The sequence below is a fragment of the Canis lupus genome, chromosome 20 (assembly GCF_048164855.1).
Source record: "Canis lupus baileyi chromosome 20, mCanLup2.hap1, whole genome shotgun sequence".
In the NCBI taxonomy this organism is placed as follows: domain Eukaryota; kingdom Metazoa; phylum Chordata; class Mammalia; order Carnivora; family Canidae; genus Canis; species Canis lupus.
Window position 1 is genome coordinate 24,845,293 of NC_132857.1, and position 18,420 is coordinate 24,863,712.

The 18,420-nt window shown below is 41.5% G+C and overlaps 1 long non-coding RNA gene across 2 annotated transcripts in view; it reads right to left on the reverse strand.

Annotated features, from left to right (window-relative positions):
• Positions 1-12,884: 12,884 nt before the first annotated feature.
• LOC140612073 (uncharacterized) overlaps positions 12,885-18,420 on the reverse strand; it is a 35,293-nt gene continuing 29,757 nt past the window's right edge. The window contains exon 3 of one of the 2 annotated variants that reach the window (XR_012013388.1): positions 12,885-13,599. This is a non-coding gene — a long non-coding RNA (uncharacterized lncRNA). Of the gene's footprint in view, positions 13,600-16,831; positions 17,223-18,420 lie in introns of those variants that run through there. The other variant, XR_012013389.1, reaches the window with a different exon arrangement.

The following is an 18,420-nucleotide window of genomic DNA, read 5'->3' on the forward strand; positions in this document are numbered from 1 at the left end:
CGTTCTTTTGGGGAGTATGAAAAAAATAGTGAAAGGGAACAGAGGAGAAAGAAGAAAAAAATGAGTGGGAGATGGCAGAAAAGGAGACAGAACAGGAGAGACTCCTAACCCTGGGAAATGAACAAGGGGTGGAAGAAAGGGAGGAACGCGGGGGGCGGGGTTGACTGGGTGACGGGCACAGAGGGGGGCACTTGATGCGATGAACACTGGGGGAGTTACACTCGATGTTGGCAAAATGACCTCCAATAAGAAAGAAACCTATAAACAAACACACAAACCTCCCAAGACACAAAAGTCCAGGGCCAGATGGCTTCCCAGGGGAATTCTATCCAGCGCTTCAAGAAGAAAGACTACCTATGCTACTAAAGCTGCTCCGAAAGATAGAAAGAGATGGAATACTTCCAAGCTCGTTCTTGGAGGCCAGCATCACCTTAACTCCAAAACCCAAGACCCCAAAAGGGGACAATGCTGGACCGATGTCCCTGATTAAGGCGGACGCACACCTTCTCCACAAGATATGAGCCAACAGGATCCGACGGGACATGATTAAGAAGTTACTCACCACGACCCAGTGGGGTTAATCGCCAGGGTGCAAGGCTGCTTCAGCACTCGGAGAACACTCGATGGGCTTCATCAGATCTGCAAGAGAGAAAACAAGAACCAGATGATCCTCTCAAGAGACGCAGAGGAAGCATTTGACAAAATACGGCATCCATGGCAGATCCAAGAGTACAGATCCTTCAGAGTACAGGGATAGAGGGAACGTCCCTCAGCATCTTCAAATCCATCTACGAAAAGCCCGTGGCAAATTATCATCCACAATGTGGAAACACTGGGAGCCTTTCTTCGAACATCAGGAACGAGAGACAGGGATGTCCACCCTCACCACGTCTTCTCAACATACTACTAGACATCTCGGCCTCAGCAATCAAGCGACAGAAAAAATAAAAGGCATTCACATTGGCAAAGAAGTAGTCAAACTTGCCCTCTTCACCGATGGCATGCATGGTACTGTACCCGGAAAACCCAAAAGACTCCACCCCAAGATCGTAGAACTCATACAGCAAATTCGGCAGCGTGGCAGGATCCTAAATCTATGCCAAGAAATCAGTCACCTCTCTATACGCCAACGATGACTCTGAAGAAAGAGAAATTAAGGAGTCGGTTCCAGTGACAACTGCACCCAAAAGCATGAGATACCCAGGAATACACCTAACCAAAGAGGTAAAGGATCTCTACCCGAAAAACCACGGAACACATCTGAAAGAAATTGAGGAGGACACTAAGAGATGGAAAACTATCCCATGCTCCTGGATTGGAAGAATTCATATATTGGGAAAATGTCAACGTGACTGACCCAGGGCAATTTACACATTGATTGCAATCCCTATCATCAAAAATACCAAAGGCTCCCTTCAGAGAGTTGCCACAAATCATCTGAAGATTAGTGTGGAATCAGACAAGACCCCGAATGCCCAGGGCAATATTAGAAAAGAAAACCACAGCTGGCGGCATCACAACGCCGGACTTCAGGTTGTGCTACAAAGCTGTGCTCATCAAGACAGTGTGCTACTAGCAGAAAAACAGACACACGGATCAATGGGACAGAAGAGAGAAATCCAGAAGTGGACCCTCAACTCTACGGTCAGGACCATATATTCGACCAAGCAGGAGAGACCATCCACTGGAAAAAAGACAGCCTCCTCACTAAAGGCTGCTGGGAACGTTGGACAGCCACATGCAAAAGAATGAAACTGGACCATTCTCTCACACCATACACAGAGATAAAACTCAAAATGGATGAAAGATGTAAATGTGAGATGAGATTCCCTCAAAACCCTAGGGGAGAACACAGGCAACGTCCTTCCCGAACTTGGCCACAGTAACTTCTTGCAAGATACACCCGTGAAGGCCAGAAAACAAAAGCAAAGATGAACTATTGGGACTTCATCGGGATGAGAAGCTTCCGCACAGCCAAAGAGACACTCAACAAAACCAACAGACAACCTCCAGAATGGGAGAAGCTACGTGCAAATGACCCGTCAGATAAAGGGCCAGCATCCACGATCTCTAAAGAACCCATTCAACTCAACAGCAGAGAAACCAACCATCCAATCCGGAAATGGGCAAAAGACACGAACCGAAATGGCACAGAGCAAGACGTCGACGTGGCCGACAAGCCCATGAGAAAATGCGCCGCATCACTGTTATTTCCATCAGGGAAACACACGTCAAAAGCACAACGAAATCCCACCTTACACCGGTGAGAATGGGGAACATTGGCCAGACAGGAAACCACAAATACTGGACAGGATGTGCAGAAAGGGGAACGATTTCAAAATTCAACAATTTCAGAGGTAGCCATATTCACCTGAAAGGGACCAAGGGGGAGGGGGGCATGCTGCCGGCCAGGCTGGGGAGCTTAGGGAGGGACCTGAGAGCGGGGAGGGGGTGGGGGGAGGAGGAACAGCCAAGGGCCTTGGGGGGCCTGGGGGGGCCCAGCAGCCCAGGCCCTCAAGCCACCGCCCCAAGGCCCTGCCCTGACATCGCAAGGTGCCTGCATCCTAACCCCTCTGAGCAGCCGCGGATGGGTTCGGCGGCACCTCCCCGAGCCCCGGTGGAGGGGCCCCACACCCTCCCTGAGCCGCTCCTGTGAGACCTGACCTGACACGTAGGAGGCCCCGCCGCCGCCCCCCTCCGAGAACAGGTGCCACCACTCCTCCCCCGCGCAGCCCTCTGCCCGGCACCCTGGCGGCCCAAAGGGTGTCCGCCGGGCTCGCCACGGGGGCGCCTCCATGCGGCCCCCAAGACTCACTGTCCCCCTCCGGTCCCTCCCAGGCACCCGCCGCGCCACCAGCGAGGGCCAGATGCCTCTCGCACAGCCACCCCGGGGCCCGTCACGCCTCCCGGGGCCCACGCTGACCTGCGCGCCGGGGGCCGAGGCCTGCAGAGCCGCTGCCGCGAGCCCGGAGCGCGGGGAACCGCGGGGAACCGCGGGGAACCGCGGGCCTGGACTGGGGGCGCGGCCGCGCAACCTCCTGCCGTGCCCAGGTCGCCGCATCTGCGCACAGCTCCTCCTGCGGCCACGCCCTGGCCCCCTTCAGGTCACGCTCGGGCTCAGGCGCCTGGGCAAGCTCCCGCCCCGCCCCCGCCACGCCCCCCGCAGACCTGCCACACAGAGGCCCGCCCTCCGCGGAGCCTACAGGGGACCCGAGACCGCCTCTGCCTCCCCCCGCTAGTCTAGTCGGGGCGCCGGGGCCGAGGCTAAGAATGCATTTAACCAAGGAGGTAAAAAACCTATACTCTGAAAACAATAAAACACTGATGAATGAAACTGAAAACAAAACAAATGGAATGATAGGCCCTGCTTATGGATCAGAGGAATTAATATTTTCAAAATGTCCTTACTACCCAAAGCAATCTACAGATGTAACACAATCCAAATCAAAATACAAATAGTACTCTTCACAGAAGGCAAACAAATAATGCTAAAATTTATATGGGACCACAGAACATCCCAAATAGCCAATGTAATTTTTTTTCCTGGTTTGGAAGATCCATTTTTAATTTTATATTTAAATTAAATTAATTGGAAGAGGCAAGATGGCAAAAGGGGAGGGATCTTCCTTTCATCTCGTCCCCTTATTTAGCTAGATAACTCTCAAATCATCCTGAAAACTATGTATTCAACCTGAGATGTAAGGAAAGAATGGCTGGAACAATACAAATAGAAAAGTGAGGGGATCCCTGGGTGGCTCAGTGGTTTGGCGCCTGCCTTTGGCCCAGGGCGCGATCCTGGAGTCCCGGGATCGAGTCCCACATTGGGCTCCTGTCATGGAGCTTGCTTCTCCCTCTCACTATGTCTCTGCCTCTCTCTCTCTCTCTCTCTCTCTCTCATAAGTAAATAAATAAATCTAAATCTTAAAAAAACAAATAAAAAAGTGACCATTTTTTGCAAGGTAGGAGTGTGGAGAAGAGAAACGGAGGGGCCATACTGGAAGATAAATAGTGTGGGGGTGTGGAGGAGCCTATGTAAGCTGGTACTGGAAAGTGATGTGACCCTGGAGCTCAAAATTGTGACCTTTAGAAATATGCTCCTGTGAGAGACTTCCCTGCCTGAAAGATACTCAGTGGTGAAGTGGGGGCAGAATTAAAGGTGGGACAGTGGGGTATCAATATCCCTGGAAGTGCAGAAAGAACAGGAGTGTCTCAGCTGGCAGGAATTACAAGCATTGCTGCAGGGAAACAGCTTTAAATGACTGAACCAGGGAGGGGACCCTCAGCTTGTTTTGCCCTAAACAAGGAACCAAGGCTGGCTTGGGTGACTGCTCTGGGTGTTGGGCCCCTGAAAAGGATGGGAACGCAGCAACCCTCCGTCTTCTTTCAGGAAAGGCAGAGCGGGTGCACACTCAACCAGATGAACACTCTGTGAACACTCCTGCAATGGACAGAAACAGGATGACCCTCTCCTTCCTCTAGGAGGGGGCGTGCAGTTGCATGCACTAGCGGGGGGAGCTCTCCCTGCCAGAGCCCTGCAAATCACACAAATCAGTGTCCCTCCATCTTCCCCCTGGAGGATGTGAGTGGGTGGGCACCATAGCAGTCTGTAGAGTTTGGCACACACCACGATCTTTCAGCTCTGGGGTTGGAGATGGGGGCCAGTCATTTTTATTTCCACCCTCTGAAGTGGTGTGGAAAGCCTTCAGGGAACAAAAGCCACACACAGCAAACAGCTTATACTGAGCCCAGCTCCCTGGCAAGGGGTGGGCAACTCTGCCCAGGCACAGACACCTGAGAACCAGCACAGCACACCTCCCAGACCCCAGAATACTGGCTGAAAGAACACGGGAACAGCAAGTTTACTGACCAACCAGGACTGGAAAACTCCAGTGGGAGGGTAAAATAATATACAGAAAGAACTCAAGGTTTTCTCTTATGATTTGTTGGTCTTTCAGTTCAAAATTTTACTTTTTTTCTTTTTTCCCATTTCAACTAGTTTTTTTAATCCACTTTTTCTTTTTAAATCTTTTTTTAAACTTTCATATTTTACAATTACATGTTACAGATATGTTTTTCATTTTTGGCTTCCTTTGACTCTATTCAATTTCGTTTTTATAAAATATATGTAATATATATAATAAATATATATTTATAAAATATATATATATATATATTTGTTTGTTTTCTTTATAACTTTAGAATTTAGTATCTTCTAACATATAGACCAAAATACACAGGACCAAGTGGATCACCCTGTTTTTTCCACTGTGAGGTTATATTCTCTCCTCCCCTTTTTTCTTTTCTTTTCTTTTTTTTTTTTGTGTGTGTGTGTGTGTGTGTGTGTGTTTCTTTGTCTTTTTTCTTTTCTTTCCTGGTTCCTAACCTCTTCAGATTCTTCTAGTGTGTATTTTGCTTGGGTCATTGTTGAAAATTTTAGTTCTGTTGACTCATACAGCCATTTTTCCCTGGACAAAATGACTAGAAGGAGGAATTCACAACAAAAGTAAGAACAAGAGGGAATATTCTCTGCCACAGATCTAATGGATATGAATTTAAGTAAAATATCAGATGGAATTCAGGATAACAATTATAAAGTGATTAGCTGGACTTCAAAAAAAGCATAAAAGACTCTAGAGATTCTCTTACTGCAGAAATGAGATCTAATAAGGCCAAATTTTAAAATACTCTGAGATGCAGTCTAAACTGGTTGCTCTAACAGCTAGGGTAAATAAGGCAGAAGAGAGAAAAAGTGACATAGAAGACAAGTTGATGGAAGAAAGTTAGCTGAAGAAAAGAGAGAAAAACAACTAATAGCCCATGAGGAGAGGCTCCTCATGGGCATAAATAATGCTATTTAAAAAAACAAAGATCTGAATTATTGGAATTCCTGACACACAGCGCGTGGGAATGAGGGGGAGGCAGGGGATATATTTGAGACAATCATAACTGAGAACTTTCCTAATCTGGGGAAGGAAACAGGCATTCATATCCAAAAGGTAGAGAGGACCCCTCCTAAAATCAATAAAAATAGATCAACACCCTGACATAGAATAATGAAGCTTGAGAATTTCAGAGATAAAGGGAAAATCCTGAAAGCAGGTCCAGAAAGAGATTCCTAACATACAGAGGGAGAAATATCAGATTGACAACAGACTTCTCCACAGAGACCTGGCAGTCCAGAACGGGCTGGCATGATATATTCAGTATACCAAATGAGAAAAACATGCAGCCAAGAATACTGAATCCAGCAAGGTTGTCATTCAGAATGGAAGGAGAGATGAAGAGCTTCCAAGACAGACAGAAACTGAAAGAATATGTGACCACAAAGCCAGCCCTGAAAGTAATATTAAGGGGGATTCTGTAAGCAAAGAGAGACCAAGAGTAACACAGACCAGAAAGAAACGGAGATAATCTGCAGAAACAGGGATTGTACAGGTAATACAATGGCACTAAATTCATATCTTTCAATAGTTACTCTAAACATGAATGGGCTACATGCTCCAGTTAAAAGATACAGGGTATCCAGATTAGATTTAAAAAAAAAAAGCAAGACCATCCATAAGCTCTTTAAGAGAGACTCATTTTAGACCTAAATGTATCTGTAGACTGAAAATGAGGGGGTGAAGAACCATGTATCATGCAAATGGATATCAAAAGAAAGCTGGGATATCAATCGTCGTATCAGATAAATTAGATTTTATTTATTTATTTTTAAGATTTATTTATTTATTTATTTATTTATTTATTTATTTACTCAGAGAGAGAGAGAGAGAGAGGCAGAGACACAGGCAGAGGGAGAAGCAGGCTCCACGCAGGAAGCCTGACATGGGACTCGATCCCAGGTCTCCAGGATCACACCCCAGGCTGCAGGCAGCGCTAAACCACTGCACCGCCGGGGCTCCCAATAAATTAGGTTTTAAACCAAAGACTGTACGAAGAGATATAAAGGGGCGCTATATCATACTTAAAAGGTCTATACAACAAGAAGATCTAACAATTGTAAATATTTATGCTCCTAATTGGGAGCAGCCAATTATATTAACCAATTAATAACCAAAGTAAAGAAACACATGTAAGAAACATCAATCTCCTTTTTCTTAAGTACTACAGCAAACACTAGTGATTTGGTTTTTGACACAGACAAGATACGTTTATCTCCACTACAATAAGCAGGAAGATACAAGGCTCATATACTAGCATAGGAACTAGGACCCTGAATATATGACTTCCTACCCATGTCTAGTAAATAAAGCAATAGCTACCTAACATCTTGAGGTTCTGTGGGAAAATGAGAGCTGCAGAGATTATTAATAATCTTGCATTTCTAAGAGGAAATGTAATAAGCTCATTTTTCCTTAAGAGTTCTTCATCTAAACCATCAGAGACTCCTATAAACAAGCCAAATCCTCTGATTTGTCACTGAGGAAAAATAATGTGGTTTTTTTTTTTTGGAAAAAGAAATGTTTAAGAATTTTGCTACTCAAGCAATAGGGAAGATTATAAAGAAGAAACAAAAAGCACCTGAAACCTATAATTGTTAATATTTTGGTGACTATCCTTGCCCAAATATCCCCATTTATTCATTAATTCAGTAAATGATTTTTGAGTGCCTACTGTGTGCCATGGGACACAAAGCCTATGTCCTCAAGATGTTTATATTCTAGTCATATGCCAGGTGGTAATAGATGCTCTAAAGAAAAGTAAAGAAGGGTATTAGTATCAGAGATGTTATTTTGGGTAGGGTTGTCAGGAAAATCCTTTTTAAAGAGTGACATTTAAGCAGAAGTATGGAGGAGAGGGCAGGAAGATGGAGATGGCAAAGGGGATTGCAAAAGTACGAAAGTTGTGAGGTGACATGGCATTCGGCACATCCAAGGAATAGTGAAGACAAGTGTAGCTGGAGTGTCCTGAGGGAAGGGAGAGAATGACCTGAGATTAGAGAAGCTACAGGGGCCAGATTCTACTCTGAGTGAGATGGAAAGTACTATCATGTACTATCATGTACTCAGAGAGTACTATCCTGACAGTACTCATCAGAGAAGGATCTGATTTAGCTTTTCAAATAATCACTCGGGCTGTGTGCAGAGTGCCGCATGAAGGCAAGCATGGAAGAGGGAAATGAGAAAGAAGATTCTAAAGGGAATCCAGGGGAAGAGCTGATGTTTGGACTTGGGTGGGAGCGGTGGAAGTAGTATATACACAGACCTATACATAGACATATATGTCAATTATTATTATTTTTTTATATGTCAATTATTTTACATGAATGGGACCATGTATATGCTGAATGTGTTCTTTAAACTTTTCTTGTGTACTCCTTTTTCTTTTATTTTCCTGTTCCCTAGTCCTCCGTCCCACGCTCCACACTCCTCCCTTCCAGTAACCAATGTAAGAAGCCAGCCATTTATGCAACCTTTCACATTTCTCTCCATTTCAGAAATCATCCATGGAGGACTGTTGTTTAATGTCTTGCTTTATGAAAACTGAACTATATTATCTTATTTTACTGTGTGAATTGCTAATACCTTTGCTTACTTTTCTATTTGGTTAGTTGTCTTTTTCTTACTTGGTAGGCACATTATAAGTATTGATTCTTTTTTGTGTTTTGTTTTCCTTTATCATATGAATTCCATAACCCTGACCTCCAAGCTCCTATGTGATCACCTCCTCCCTAGAATGACCTAGAACCCTAGATGGTAGAAGCTTCCTGGGGCTACTGATCTCTGGTTATTCTAACGCTCCCTTCTTTGTCTTCTCATCATTCCCATCACTGAGTAAACCAATTCCCTACTTTAAATTTCCTATATTTTCTTGGTTGAGCCCCGATACTCTTCAATAGTATTTATCCTGTGCCTCGATCAGAGGAAAAGCTAAAATATTTTTTTAAGCAATGATTATCATGGACGGCCTCCCACACTTCAGCAAATTAGTGGGAACTGTTCATTCTTACTTATTCAACACCCCATGCATCATAATCAACCAAACAGTGTTGACTGAGTATCACTCAATCACCACCTCGAAAAATACAGTGTCAAGTTTCCCCATCACCACAATGCTGGTACCATCTTCTTAGGGGCCAAAAGGCAGACCACCCCAGGATGGATGGCTACTTTGAGTTAAAATGCAATCAAAATGTAGAAGATTCAGGAAAAGTTCATCTCCCCCACAACTGACTAAAAATACTTTAGATAGACACCCTGCTCCAGGAAGAGAGCTATCATCAGAGCTAACTACAGTACACTACAAACTAGATACCATAGACAGGAAAGAACATAGCAGGGCCTGTTTGATCAAAGTCCTTTCTGTCCCACTGTTTCTGAGTGATAAACAACAGTTTACCAAACATCAATCCTCTTATGTCTTCCTGAGAATTGCATTCCTTCCCTTTGAAGTACCAGATCCCTATCTCTTTTTTCTTAGTTCAGAATGACTTATATATACCTCCCTTGGTTTGACTATCTTTGGTATTTCCGACTGTGTGGATTCTCCATATGTAGGAAATTAAATTTTATTTTCTTCTATTAATCTGTCTCATGTCAAGTTGATTTTAACCCACCTAGAATAACCTACTAGGGAACAGAAAATTCTTGCTCCATAACACCTCATTAATAGATTCTGAGGATTCCAGATTTAGTTCAAAATTTCTCTGTCCTCCTTCATTGCCATTCAGAAACATTTTTTCACCTAGGACTCTACTGAACATATTGGTTATTAAGGTTTTTTTTTTCTCCTTTGACCTTCATGGTTTCTACCACCCAAACTCAACTGTCAACATTTATTAAGTGACTGAGCAAGTATCTAGTGAGAGTCCAATATCTGCCAAGTACTATGCAAAACACAAGCCAGGTCCACCAAGAGATAGTACTTCAGGGATCTCAGCAATTTGGCAATTATAATGCAATGTGATAAAGGATATTTTGAGATGACTGATGTCTCAGTCATAAAGCAAAAACGGCAGAATTTTGAGATGACTCCCTAGATCCCCTACCCTTGGTCTACACACACAGTATGATCCCTTCCCGCTTAAGTATGGGCAGAATTTGTGAATATGATGGGAAAGTCACTTCCATGATGATTTAATGTTACATAAGCTCCTATTTTAGCAGATTCCCTGCTGGCCCTGAAGTGCCACAACACCGTGTTGTAGAGGGCCACATGGTAAGGACTTGAGTTGAGAGTAGGTCCCAACCTACAGCTATGAAAGAAATAGGAACTTCAGTTCGACAGCTGCAAGGAAACAAATTCTTCCAACAAGCTAAGGAAGCCTGGAAGCCTAATTTTCCCTGGTCAAGTCTCCAGATGAAGACACAGCTGGCCAACATCCTGATCTTAGCCTTAGTTCCTGAGCAGAGTGTCCAGGATACCTAAGGCACAAAAACTGTGAGAAAAGAAATTTTGTTGTTTTAAGCTGCTACATTTGTGGTGATTTGTTACAAAGCACTACATAAAGAAAACAAACTTCACAGGGGTAAGAGGAGGATATTAGTAGTACACACAGGAAAAGACCTAACCAGTCTATGGTCAGGGATGGCTTTTTCAGAAAGACCTAACACTGAGACCTGAAGACTTTGGGAGTTAGTTTAAGCAAACAGGAGGGGAATGGGGAGGGGATGGATAGAGAGGTATTCCAGATAGAGAATCCAGGAAGTGTGGTGGGGTAGAGGGAGGGGGAGAAAGAGGGAAAGAGGGAGAAAGAGAAACACAGACCATAAACTCTTCTTTGAACCTCTGGTAGTTTGCTAATTACCTTGAATCTAAACCATACTTAAACCACATTCTTTAGGACTCTTCACACTAGGTTTTTACCCTGCCCAACCACTCCCATCCCATTCTATGCTTTAGCCCAAAACCTTCATTGGTGCTAGGAAAGATCTGTGCATTTATTTTGCAACTCCTATCCCAGAAATTGCCATATTAAATATCCTAGGTGCAGAAAACAGCTTCTTTGACTCAACAACAGGTCTGCCTCATGTGTTTCACATAACAAGTGCTTTATCATCTCCAGGATGCTATCATATAGTACTTCCTTAGTCTCTACCCAAGACCCCATGCCTCACTCCCAACAACAGTGCACTTTGTAATACCCGTGTGCACCTCTGTTCACAGTATCCCTGGCTACATAGTCTCTTCTTCGACTTTTCCAAGGTTAGGGCCATGTCCGGTTGATGCTTTGTCTTGTTTTCGCGTGTTATCATATCGTTAACTGCTGCCTGGCTGCTTTACTTTCTTGTGAGAAAGCCTTAATGACATCTGAGCTATTCAAAGAAGAATGAAAGCTCTCACCCAGAGCCCCCAGACCACTCTTCAGATCTTCCTTTTTCATGGGGTATTTTTATGGTTTGGAGATATGGACAATGGGCTAGGAATTCATTTGTTTTGTTATCAGTCAAGTGTAAGTATAGCTAAGTTTTCCTGAGTGTGTATGACATGCCCAGCATTGTGTAAAATATTTTCCATGGATTACCTTGTCCCGTGCTCACAGCAGACCTACAGATATGTGTAGTAATATTTTCCTCACTATAGAGACAGGGTAACTAAAGCCTGGTAGGTAGCAAAGCAGGGATGCCAGCTTCAGCACACTGTTTGTCTAGAGCCCAGGGGTTCAACCACTATTCCATGATGTTTCTTCAGTCTCAACCTGATCATTACCCCCTCCCAGAGGTCAGCCATGATCACAGAGGCAACCAAATAATGTTGGGACTAGGAAGCTGTCCCCTCCCCAGAGGGTTATATATTCTGCAACAGAGCTGGGACCTGAATTGAGACTGCTTGGATTTTTCCACAGTTCTGCCATTGATCAACTTTGTGATCTTAATCCCTTAGCCTCAGTTACTTCATCTGTAAAATGGAGTCCATAATAACCATCTCACAGGGTAGCCATAAGAATTCAATAAGATGATGCACATAAAGTGTTTATTCCCAGAACTGGCAGTTTGTAAGCACTCAGGAAAAATGTGATTACTATTATTCTGGTCCTCAAGGGAAGTAAAGCAGATACAAATACTTCACTTAATGCACTTCCTACTGGTTGAAAAAGCAAAATCCCTCGAATCAGGCATTTCTTTCTTTTTTTAATTTATTTATTCATGAGAGACAGAGAGGAAGACAGAGGCAGAAGCAGGCTCCATGCAGGAAGCCTGACGCAGGACTCAATCCCAGGTCTCCAGGATCACACCCTGGGCTGAAGGTAGATGCTCAACCGCTGAGCCACCCAGGGATCCCCCTAAGCACATATGGTGAAAATTGAAATGTTCCTTTGAAACACTATCTTAACATTATTTAAATTATTAATAATAGCCAGAGGGAAGGCAGACTATAAATGAGTATCATTATGTTTCTGATTTTGAATGGTGAACATTAAATTACATTGTTGTAAACTGAAATATTTCAGTTGATTCCCAAATTCCCAATAACTCTTCAATAGGGTAAAGAGGATGGTGTTTAAGAGAGAGGCTCAAAAAGCAGCTGCAAACCCAATATATCAGAGAGGAACAGTATATTCAGGACAGGAGGTGGGACTGGCTCTTTCACTATTTTCACTGTAGCTAATGAAAGGTAAACCCCAAAATGTTCAGAGCTCTAGGACTTTTCAGATAAACACTGGAAATGGTGAGTATGATTCATGTCCAAGATTGATTTACTGAAAAATACAGATGTGGAGAGAAAATTTCAGCATTTTAATCTTTGCTAAATATGGTCTCCTTGAAATACAGTGGGGAAGGTCTCAACTGCAAGCCAAGAGATGTGGGCTCCAGTGCTGGCTCCTCCTTAACTAGCTGTGTGGTCTTGGCAAGCTGCACCATCTCACTAGGCTTAGCATCCTTATCTTTAAAAAAGAGAAGATGAGGAGCCCTGACTGCAGGACCTGACACACTCCCTCTAGCTTGAATATTCAATGGAATAAAGGACTTAGTATCTTTATTTATTTTTGGTGTTTCTTATTTTTAAAGTGGATGATCACCTTTGAAAGCATAAATCTTAAATAAAATAAAATATGGATTTGAGGCACCTTAGAAAGGCATCTTGATGGCCACTGGCTGGAAAAAAATAGATTGCAACCAGCAGCTGGGGTCAATACAAAATTAAATGACACAGCAAGAGTATTCAAATATTTTCCGAGGCATAGAAGGCATAGAAATAGACCTTTCAGAATTTTCATTTTTAAAATCATAACTATTTCAAAAGGTGCACGGTTAGTAACCATGTAAAAAATAATGTGTAGCATGTTATAAATAAAACATATCTTACATGGAAACCTCAATTATAGAAAGTAAAGGCTACTTATGAATTATTTTCAGACATTCAAGTTAAACTATAATTGATAACAGCCCAAATTTCCAATTAACTTATGTTTCAAAATAGTATACCATTTTTAAAATAGGCTTCAATATAGTCATACTTCTGTAATTCCTCTGGATATTCTTGCTTCAGAGAGCTGTGCAGGGATCCCTGGGTGGCGCAGCGGTTTAGCGCCTGCCTTTGGCCCAGGGCGCGATCCTGGAGACCTGGGATCGAATCCCACGTCGGGCTCCCGGTGCATGGAGCCTGCTTCTCCCTCTGCCTGTGTCTCTGACTCTCTCTCTCTCTCTCTGTGTGTGACTATCATAAATAAATAAAAAATAAAAAATAAAAAAAAAATTTTAGACAGAGAGCTGTGCAAATCCAGAGAAACAGACTAACCCTTCATACCCCAGTTTCACACATGAAATGGGAATATTAACAGCAATGCCGTACACAGTCCCTCAAACCTTCAGAGAAGAGTAATATGTTCCACTAAGCTAGACTGGAAGCCGGCATTGGAAGGACTTGTCAATGGTCTAGTGGAAAGCCATTTCAAAACTGATGAAATAGCATTTCCCTTGGTAACTCATGGGAATTTTACTGGTATCCTACAAAATCTCTGACTCCTGGTTTATGAATCAAATTTTTATTTTCTGTTGCTGTTGACAGTGTCATGTCTTTTGTTTTACTTTTGTTTTGGTCTTCCTTCTCCCAGAAACTATGATTTATGAGCAGATGTGTTAGTTTGCAAGCATATCTTGAAGCTATAACTTTCTTACCACTTTCTTTCTGTCAGAAGATGATCTAATCCTTGAGTCAAACTGTATTACAAACACCTAATCTTATTCTGGTCCTGATGAAATCAAACACTTCGGAAATATGTCTCAAGTCCTTAGATCTGTCCTCTCTGCATTCCTCAAGATACATAAACTAAATTGCCAAACTTCTACCAAGAGAGTTGGTAAACAAGAGAAGAAAGGTAGTCAACAAGTGAGAGGGTAAGCAAATCAAAGAGAGTCTACACAAGGAGAACACACAGACACAAGCACATGCATATGTACACATGGATACTTACCTATGTTTTGTTTGTTTTTTTTTTACCAAATGCCACATTTAGGAAGTATCAGGAAATTATATATAGGTTATATCCATGGTACATATGGGATTACTATTCTGCAGTTACCCTCAGTAAATGGTAATTGTGTGTCTTCTAGGTGGTCTTGACAAAACTGATCTCTGAATGGAAGGAGCTGTCTTCCAACATGGGTGATCTGCTGCTTTGGAGCTTTTACTTTGATTGCTCTGAGAAGTTTAATAGTCATTTAGTCAACCCTCAAGTACTCACTGAGCAAGCTCTAACTAAATACATTGTGATTTGAGTGCTGAGATTAGTGAGATATTGCTCCAGGGAAATTGAGGTTTTGAGTGTTTCTAGGGCAACAGTTCATCTCTCCCAGCAGCAAGTCTGTTGATAATAAAGGGATGGGAATATTGAAACCCTTTTAAATTAAAGAAACACCATATTTGAAGATTAAAGTCAATGGAGAGATGCAAGCAAACATACACTAATGATAGAAAGAAATACGCTGTTTAAGTAATGACATAGTTACTCAGAACAGAAATTGAGAAAAATTCACTTGATTAAATGTTTGGGTAATTTTGGTTTGGTTTTGCCCATTACTTTCTGAGGTTTTTCAATAGAGTTTCATTATTGATCTGCCTATAGCTACCTAGGCTAGCTCTGTTGCTAGCCCTGATAGCATCAGAGAGGAGTCTGGGGGCAGAGCTGTAAAGTATTTAAGCAAATATATAGAACAAAGGCAACTATTTCTTTGCCTTTCTTTTTTCTGTTTCGTATCATTCCACCATTCTTCTTAGAATTAATTTGCTCTCTATTATTTAATCTCCATTATTGGTAAGCCTAGAAAACAGACATTCTTCTTTAAAAGAATATTCTCAATTATAGTATTTTCTCTTTTGAAGTCTGCAAAGGCTCAGATCAGGAACCAGCAATCTCTTAGAAATGAGTGTCCTTTTTCTACTTTTTACTCATATTCCTGGTGATCAGGGGGTAGAGAAGTGGAAGACACAAGTAGCTTTGATGTCCTTAAAGGGAGGACAAAGGAAGTCTTTCCATCTTCAGGAATCCTGTTGCTTAATGCTAATATGAGTAGAGAAGATCAAATTGTTACAACTTACATAATATTTCATTAATTGATGATACTTCAGAGAGAAGCAGATATTCAAAAGGCTTTACAGAATAAAGAGGGATGCTACAGAAGGAAATCTGGGAAGAAAATTAAAGGCAACAAAATCACATAACCTATCAGCCACCAGATTAGTAATCTCCCTGGATGGGTAGTTTGTTTGTTGGTTTACTGCTTGTTTTGGTGGGAAGGGTTTAGACTATAGAGATTATGGTTTTAAGTACCCCATATATTCAATTCAAGTAAAAAGGATAAGCTCATTTAACACTTGTCCTTGAGCCTTCAATGATAAGAAAGTTCTCAGGAAGTTTGTATCCAGGAGAAAATATAGATTCAAAGGTTTCACGGTAGGGAGAGTACTTAGTACTTTAGTATATCAGTTTACCCTACCTTCTTTTTAACAAATTTACATTGTAGGTACATCATGATCTCCTTCTAACATCCACCAAGAGGCAAACCTTTTTTTTTTTTTTCACCAAAGTAGCTACAGATACAGAAGTGCTTTATTTTAATAGGGTAATTTGAAAAACAGTTCCCTAAAGAATCAGAGTTTAATCTTTATATACATAGAAAAAGTGAATGGAAATTTCCAAACAGTACATTGTGTGACTGGTGACCTCTGTAACATGTATATGCTTGTTTTTCTCTTTAGAACAAATGTGTTACTTTAATATCTACTCACTAATGAGACCTGTCAATGTTTCCAACTGACAAACAGCCAATGCAGAAGGATTAGGAAGAGCACGGATTAAGAATTTCCTTGGAGGCAGAAAGAAAAATTATCATGCATGGTGTGGTTAAAAGCAACCCTTCTGGAGCCTTAAGTTTTCGGGAAAGGGAGAGTCCCCAGGGCTTTACAAAATAAATTTTAAAAAATCAAAGCCCTCCACTTGCTTTACCTATCTGAGTACCTAGGCCTCTTAAAGCCAAGGAAACAGAAATATCATTTTCTAAATTTTCTCTGATCCAATCACTCTTTTTAGAACCTCATTTTTTCTTCATTGTTCTAGAGCATTGCCATTATGCTTCTCCTGTATTTGAGCAAACAAGAACATATGAGAGAGGACTAGGCAAGTTAAAAACTATAAGTCTGTCTATCTATCTATCTATCTATCTATCTATCTATCTATCTATCTATCTATCTATTTTTACTTAACTTCAATTTGCCAATATATAGTACATCATTAGTTTCATATGTAGTTTTTTTTTATTGGTGTTCAATTTACTAACATACAGAATAACCCCCAGTGCCCGTCACCCATTCACTCCCACCCCCGCCCTCCTCCCCTTCTACCACCCCTAGTTCGTTTCCCAGAGTTAGCAGTCTTTACGTTCTATCTCCCTTTCTGATATTGCCCACACATTTCTTCTCCCTTCCCTTATATTCCCTTTCAGTATTATTTATATTCCCCAAATGAATGAGAACATATAATGTTTGTCCTTCTCCGACTGACTGACTTCACTCAGCATAATACCCTCCAGTTCCATCCACGTTGAAGCAAATGGTGGGTATTTGTCATTTCTAATAGCTGAGTAATATTCCATTGTATACATAAACCACATCTTCTTTATCCATTCATCTTTCGTTGGACACCGAGGCTCCTTCCACAGTTTGGCTATCGTGGCCATTGCTGCTATAAACATCGGGGTGCAGGTGTCCCGGCGTTTCATTGCATTCATATGTAGTTTTTAATAATTCACAGTTGCATATAACCCCCAGTGCTCATACAAGCCCTTTAAAAAAAGATGACAACTCAGTGAAGATTACTGGATTATGTTCTTTAGTAAATCTATTTCTTGGCTATTCCTAAAAAGAAAAGGTCACACCCAAGGACCATGTTAGAATAAATTTATTTGAAAGCACTCCTTATCAGCTGCCAATTAAAAATATTCTCAAGCAGCAAAGAATTTAATCAACATAGACCTTCTGAGACCCAGGCCTGAGATGATGAAAGGAATGAATAAAGTTAAGAAGCTTTTACTTGTAACTTTTCATTCTGGCAGATTAAACAACTAAGTCTCTTTTCCCTAAATTATTAATAGTTCCAGGTAAGGTGGGATTAGTCAGAGGATATTTTTCATATAATTCCCAAACTCTGGCACAGGATTAGCAACATCCTTCTAATTCTTTTAATTTAAAGAATGGTGGGAAGGAGGGGGGAATAAAATCATTTAGTTATACACTGTAAACAGTCTAGCAGATAAAGAGTTTTTGTAGGGATATTTGTTTTGGTGAAATAAATTGGCACTGATGCATAGAAACTGATTTGAGGGAAAAGGGATACCAAAGAAGACACACTCCAAGAATATAAATTAAAAAGTAATATAAGGAAAAGGTTTAGTGACTGGGGCAGTAAATCATTTATTTATTCATGGCCATTTATTGATATTCTACTTCCAACAACATGCTACAAATAATACTAAAATCTTTATTTTCAGAGACACATTTATTTATCTCAAAGGCTTAAGGAACTATTCATTCCATTTAATACACTTTTCCAATATATTTGGTGTAAGATTCTAAATAGAGCAAATATAGTAGAATTTTCCCATTCTTATCCCTACTATGTTTTCATTTTTTTCTAGAGGCATTTGGAGGATCCTAAGACAGAATATTTGAGGTTCCACGTCCACATTAGACAACTGATTTGACAAACTCTTAAGCTGTGAAGATCATTTTACAGTTTTTATAAATTCATCCTTGGCCAATATGCTGGAGCAGAGTCATTATGCATTGTAAGAACTAATTATTAAACTTTCAAGAGGTTTTCAAGCCAATTGACATCCCAGGGGTAGTCTGAAACTGGCCCCATGTAGGAGTATTTACATCATGTTAATTGTCAAATGCTATGAATCAGGACTTCTCTAACCCCATTTCCAGAGCTAGTTAATAAATATTTACCAGTAAGTATAAGTACACCGTTGGTCCGAG